Genomic DNA, 7,500 nt, shown 5'->3' on the forward strand with positions numbered 1-7,500 from the left:
GAAAAGATTTTTTATAAAACAGAATTTTATAAAAACGTGTTTTCAGTTTTCTAAAAGGATTTGGAAAAATATTTTTAAGTTGAAAAAGAAAATCTATATGGAAAACTTATCTTTGTTTGTTTAAAAGATAAAGATAGAAAAAGATAAAGTTTATCCCTTAAATCAAGGATTAAAAGATAAAGATATTTTTAAGTGATTTTCGTCCTAACCAAGCCTATAAAAGGGAATCAGAATTCACTTTTAAATCTCACGTTTTCAGAGAGAAAAATCGAGTCTAATTAAAAAGCTGAAAACTATTTCCTTGGCACTGAGCATAGCACTGAGCTGTTAGGTTTAAGTTACTATTTCACAATTGTAATTGTCCTCTATTTGCTTGACTAAGAAGCACATCTTTGAGGATCGTTCTTTTTGTAACTTTTACATTATGAGAGTGTCAACACTTAGAGTTAAGTGTTGGGAGTCATTACTAGGGTTAGTAGTGAGGGGAATCGTATTGTATCAAGAGTTTGATATTATAGGATTCAAAGAAATAAAAGAGTTTTTGTTTCTTGTGGACGTAGATCTCAGAGGTGAGATTGAACCACGTTATATCTTGTGTCAAATCTAATATCTTTTAAGTTTATTATTCGCAAAAACGCAAATTAGCAATTTTCGAGTGTTCAGCTCAGAGCCTGGCACTGAGCTGTGAAAGGATTTTTGCGAAAATCGATTAGATTTCACCACTCAATTCAACCCCCCCTTCTTGAGTGTTCCCTTAGGTTACAACAAGTGGTATCAGAGCAGGCTATTCTCGTAAGACTCACATCTAGAGAATAGAAACCATGAACACACAAGATGACTTTCGTGACAAGTATTCCAGGTGTCCAATTTTCAATGGGAAAGATTATGGATTGGTGGAAGACTAGGATGAGGATCTACATTCAAGGTTCTGACTTTCAATGCTGGAGAATCATAAAGACTGGACCTCTTCCTATTCAAAACAAAGATGATGAAGGAAACCTGATTGACAAGGAGGAAGATGAGTACAATTCTGTTGACTATGGAAAGGCCGAAAAGAATTACAAAGCTATGAGTATTCTCCAATCTGGAATCGGACCTGATGAATATTCAAGGATCTCGGCATGTACTACAGCTAAGGAAATATGGGACACACTGGAATTGGCACATGAAGGTACAAACGAGGTAAAACAGTCTAGGATAGATTTACTAGTCCATGAATATGAATTGTTCACAATGAATAAGGACGAATCTATTAAAGATATGTTTACTAGATTCATGCTAATAACTAATGAATTAAGATCCTTAGGAAAAATCTACTCTCCGGAAGATTTAGTTAGAAAAGTGTTAAGAAGTTTGACTAATAAATGGCTTCCCAAAATCACTGCTATTCAAGAGGCTAAAGATCTAACAAATCTCTCACTTAAGATGTTTTGGATGTACTTGTTATGTTCACAACAATGGCAAGGATAATTTGGGTAAGTTTGATCCAAGAAGTGATGAAGCAGTGTTCATTGGTTACTCTCCTCATAGCAAAGCATATAAAGTATACAACAAAAGAACAATACGTATGGAGGAGAGTGTCCATGTCATATTTGATGAATCTGATAAAAGCTTACAAGATGTGCAGGTAGATGATGACGAAGACTTCTCTATTGGACTGATTAGAGAGTCACGAGACAAAAAGCATGATGAGAATCAACCTGAAACAAGTTCTGAGGCTCAGATCATGGCACAGTCTGAAGAACAAATCAACAACTGCGACGAGAATGAAAAAGATGCAGAAGAGATAACTGAAACTGTCGAAGAAGAAGTGTCGGAGAACCAACAGAAGCTGAAGAAAACGAAAACAACAGTGAACGCTCAGAGCATGGCATGAGCCACAGAACGAAATTTTCACTCCGAAGAAGTGGAAACACCAAGGATCACATCCTACTGACCTAATACTCACAGACATATCAAAGGGAGTCCAAACTCGTTCATCTCTTCATTAATTTTGTGCTTTCAATGCTTTTATATCTGAAATTGAACCATCTAATTATAAAATTGCATTGACTGACCCTGATTGGATTTTGGCTATGCAGGATGAGTTAAATCAATTCAAAAGAAATGAAGTTTGGCATCTAGAACCTCGTCCCACTCATCAATCAGTAATTGGAACAAAATGGGTTTTTAGAAACAAACTGGATGATAGTGGGATGATTGTTCGAAATAAAGCCAGACTAGTGTGCCAAGGCTTTAACCAACAAGAGGGAATTGATTATGATGAGACCTTTGCCCCTGTAGCCCGTTTAGAAGCTATTCGAATTTTGATATCCTTTGCAGCTTTTAAAAATATTAAACTTTTTCAAATGGATGTCAAAACTGCATTCTTAAACGGGTACTTAAAAGAAACAGTGTATGTTGAACAACCTCCTGGCTTTATTGATCAAAATTTTCCTAAACATGTTTATAAACTAGATAAGGCACTTTATGGTTTAAAGCAAGCTCCTAGAGCTTGGTATGAACGCCTATCTATCTTTTTAATGGAAAATGGCTTTAAAAGAGGTTCAGTAGATAGGACATTGTTTCTGAAAAGTAAGGGGGAAGAATTGCTAGTTGTTCAAATTTATGTTGACGATATTATTTTTGGAGCAACTACAGAATTATTATGTCATTATTTTGCTGAACTAATGAAAAGTGAATTTGAAATGTCTATGATGGGAGAATTAAGTTTCTTCCTAGGTTTACAAATCAAGCAACTGGATAATGGCATCATGATACATCAACAGAAATATGTGAAGGAACTATTGAAGAAGTATGGTATGGAAGATTCAAAGACTTATCCTACACCTGTACCTACTGCACTTAAGTTAGATCTGGACGAAAATGGTAAGAAAGTAGATGAAACAATCTACCGAGGTATGATAGGTTCTCTTCTTTATTTAACTTCCAGTCGACCAGATATTCTTCACAGTGTATGTCTCTGCGCCAGATTTCAATCATGTCCAAAGGAGTCTCACTTCAAAGCTGTCAAACGAATCCTTAGATACTTAAGAGGCACTACTAACTTATATCTATGGTATCCTAAAGGAGGCAACTTTGACTTGATTGGTTTTTCTGACGCAGATTATGCAGGATTTTTAGTAGATAGAAAAAGTACCTCTGGAACAGCCACCTTCTTAGGTCCTTGCTTAATCTCATGGGCTTCCAAAAAGCAAAATTCCGTGGCTCTTTCCACTGCAGAAGCTGAATATGTTGCAGCCGCATCTTGTTGTGCACAGGTATTATGGGTAAGACAACAACTTAGAGATTTTGGTGTTTGATTGATAATGTGCCCATTATGTGTGATAATACAAGTGCCATAAACATCTCTAAAAATCCTGTTCAGCATTCACGTACAAAGCATATAGAAATAGATATCATTTTTACGTGATCATGTGAAAAAGGTAATATAGCCCTTGAATTTATTTGTACTGAAGACCAAATAGCTGATATTTTCACTAAACCTCTTGCTCGTGAAAGATTTGAAAAACTTAGATTAGCCTTGGGATTGATTTCAAGTGCATAGTTGATTAATGTGTCCTTTGATCCCTTTGCAAACTTAAGAGCTCAAAAGATTATACCTACACAAAGTCAGATGTTTGATTTAATTCAAGACTCCTGAAAAGGCTAATGATGCTGTCCTGATAACTGACACCTAAGTTGCTTCAGAAAAAATTCCATGAAAAAATTCCAACAAAAGTATCACAATTTTCGAAAATTCCATTGATGTTGCTTTGTTAAAACAAAAAGAATTTCAACAACTGTTTTATAAAATTTTTCTTCGAAATCTCGTGCAAAGCATGTGAGAAATAAGGCTAAGTAGACTACCCTTCCCTCATTAATTAACCCACCAAACCCACAAAAACCGGCCCCTTTAATTTCAAAATAACCCAAACCCCAATCCCCTCTCATAACCGGTTAACCCTACAAAAAACCTTCCACCTTCTCTCTACCTTCACCTGCAAGTGCTCACCATGGGAAGAAAAATGGTGGCTCGGCGGTTTCTCAAGAAAAACGCGTTTCCTCACCAACTCCGTCACCCTCGTCCTCTCCGCCGCGCATTCCGACACCCCCGCCATCACCAACACCCCCACCTCCCCTCCTCCGTCACCTCCTCCACCACCTCCACAGTCAACACCACCGTCCCCCACAAATCTACCAAAACCTCCCACCTTCACAAAAGGCCGCTTCAAAACCTTCGCTTCAAAATCTCCGGCCACCAAATCCTTTGTCCGAAAACCGACCACCAGATCTGCTACACACTCCGTGCCAAAGTCGAACCCACCTCCCTCTCCTCGCCGGCCACCGCATTCCGGTCCGTCAAGTTCCGCTGCTACCTCCGAAGCGCCTCCGTCAAGAAAACGAAAAACTCCTTCCGGTAAGTCTTCCGCTTCACAACCGCAAGAAACTTCTGTCAAAGTTTTATCTGGTCGGGTTTTTCCCACTGATTGGGTTGCACAACCAGCATTAAGTTTTTCTTGGAGGCTTTACAATCACAAGGTTGGGTGAAACTAATGAATTATAACGCTGGGTGTATGAATCTAAGGTTGCTGAATTTTATGAGAATTTGTCTGTTAATGAGGATTTGGTTTAAGTTCGTTTGTAAATGGTACATGATTACCTCTTACTGTGACTGAGTTGCTCAGATCTTGGAGTACCTTGCTCAGGTTTTTCAGAATTACCTCACCAATCATGGCCGTTGTTGTCGGGAATTGACAACGCCACGATTAGCCGGACCTTATCAGATCAGCCCCTCACTCATGCCCAAATTTTTTCTGTTTCCCGTCTCTCTGCTCCACATAAGCTACTCCGTAACTTGATCACCAAGTCTTTTTGCCTCGCATTGAAAACCGTGGTGAATGTCTCATTATGGACCAAGTCCTTCTTTGGTTGCCATTCATGATCTCCCCATTAGTCTGCCTCATCTGATGATTCTCCATATGAAGAATCTTTCTCAATCTTCTTTATACTATCCCTATGGTGTTTGGCTTACTAAGGTTTTTGATGCTTTTGATGTGATCTGTCCCCATACTAAGGGGGTCACCTGTGTTGATGTTATGAGTACTGGGCTTTTGAGCAAGATGGATTTATGTGTTATGAATGATGAATTGGTCAAGAAAGATTTTCGGGGTTGTGTTCCAAAGGATGCTTGTATTGGTTGTTTGAAGCTTGGGGAGGAGGTGCGTGAGATGCGCCGGCAATTACAGCAGATTTCAGCACGTCAAAGAGCCAGTGATACCCTTGCCGCTCAACGTCACCGTCAACTTATGTCCAAACCATGACCACTTCTTTTTATCCTAGTTCTACTTTGACCTTTTGATATGCTTTGAGTTTTTGTCAACTATTGTTTTTATAACTATTTTGGTACTTTTGGATACTTTTTGGATGTTTCTGATGATTGTGAATTGGTATTGGTTGTAGCACCAGCATCCCTAGCCCACTTGGTTGAGCTATTGGATTATTTTGGATCTATTCTGACTATATATGTGTTTTTTTTGTCTTTTTGCTGCTTTTTGAGAATGACAAAAGGGGGAAAAGAAAGCATATAATATTGACTAGAATCTTGATGATATCCTAGGTTGAATAATGTGAATAAAATATAAATGAGCATGTAGGGACAAGTGAATGATTGAAGCTATTAATCTGAGGTACGGATAGATTCTAAAAGGGTAAATACTAAATATTCAATCCATGCATTGTTTGAGGGGGAACAAAAGTCAATATGCATACTTTAAGGGGAACAAATGTTTTTAACAATATTATATTCATGAGTTTGTCATCATCAAAAAGGGGGAATTTGTTGTGCATGTACATGTTATGTTTTATGCACATGTTATGTTTTGATGATGAAAATTAATATAATATGTTATAGCATGAAAGTATGTAACAGTTACAACAGATGCATGAAGAGAAAGAAATTGATAAACGAAGACTTTGAAGAAAAGAAGAATCAAGAATGAAGTTCGAGTTTATAATTTCTTAGAATAGTAACTTTAGATTAAATGTAATATGCTTAGTAATATGCAATGTGCTCAATATAGAAATATAAAGTTAATATAATTATTATCTTCTTTGAGTTAAGAAAGTAAATAATTATATTAAAATTATATTTCTATATAAAAAGGAAATAAGTTTTCAAAATCAGAAATCAAAAGGGATTAGGAAAACGAGTTTTTAAAGAAAAAGATTTTCTAAAATTACGGTTTAAATAAAAATAAGTTTGAAGATTTATAAAAACGTGTTTTATAAAAGAGTTTTAGAAAAGATTTTAAAAAACAGTTTTTGAAAAAGATTTTGATAAAAATCCGTTTTTGATAAAAACGTGTTTTCTAAGAAAAGATTTTTAAAAACAAGATTTTATAAAAACGTGTTTTCAAAGAAAAGATTTTTATAAAAACAAATTTTATAAAAACGTGTTTTCAGTTTTTCTAAAAGGATTTGGAAAAATATTTAAGTTGAAAAAGAAAATCTATATGGAAAACTTATCTTTGTTGTTTAAAAGATAAAGATAGAAAAAGATAAAGTTTATCCCTTAAATCAAGGATTAAAAGATAAAGATATTTTTAAGTGATTTTCGTCCTAACCAGCCTATAAAAGGGAATCAGAATTCACTTTTAAATCTCACGTTTTCAGAGAGAAAAATCGAGTCTAATTAAAAGCTGAAAACTATTTCCTTGGCACTGAGCATAGCACTGAGCTGATTAGGTTTAAGTTACTATTTCACAATTGTAATTGTCCTCTATTGCTTGACTAAGAAGCACATCTTTGAGGATCGTTCTTTTTGTAACTTTTACATTATGAGAGTGTCAACACTTAGAGTTAAGTGTTGGAGTCATTACTAGGGTTAGTAGTGAGGGGAATCGTATTGTATCAAGAGTTTGATATTATAGGATTCAAAGAAATAAAAGAGTTTTTGTTTCTTGTGGACGTAGATCTCAGAGGTGAGATTGAACCACGTTATATCTTGTGTCAAATCTAATATCTTTTAAGTTTATTATTCGCAAAAACGCAAATTACAATTTTCGAGTGTTCAGCTCAGAGCCTGGCACTGAGCTGTGAAAGGATTTTTGCGAAAATCGATTAGATTTCACCACTCAATTCAACCCCCCCTTCTTGAGTGTTCCCTTAGGTTACAACATGTATCTACATATATAAATCCCAGGTGAATCTGTCTCATACCATAATAGTATCCGGTATGGAAAACGGTGCATGGGAGGGGTACTCGTGCTTCATAGGCTGTTTCCATGAAAGTTAGTTAGCGGACGAAAGGGGAAGCAAGAATAGTGTGGAAGTGATGAAATAGATAAAGAAAAATCATTTAAAAAGGGAATTGAGAAAAGTAGAGAAAGAAGCTATTTAGTAGGAGAATCTCAGTCCCCTCTCAAAGTTTGAGTACTGATTAGCTAGGTTTTTATTCAAATTATAATTAATTAGAGGGTAGGCTATTAAATTTATTTTAAATGATGAGTTACTTAGATT

The sequence above is a fragment of the Beta vulgaris genome, chromosome 9, assembly GCF_026745355.1.
Source record: "Beta vulgaris subsp. vulgaris cultivar EL10 chromosome 9, EL10.2, whole genome shotgun sequence".
NCBI lineage: Eukaryota > Viridiplantae > Streptophyta > Magnoliopsida > Caryophyllales > Amaranthaceae > Beta > Beta vulgaris.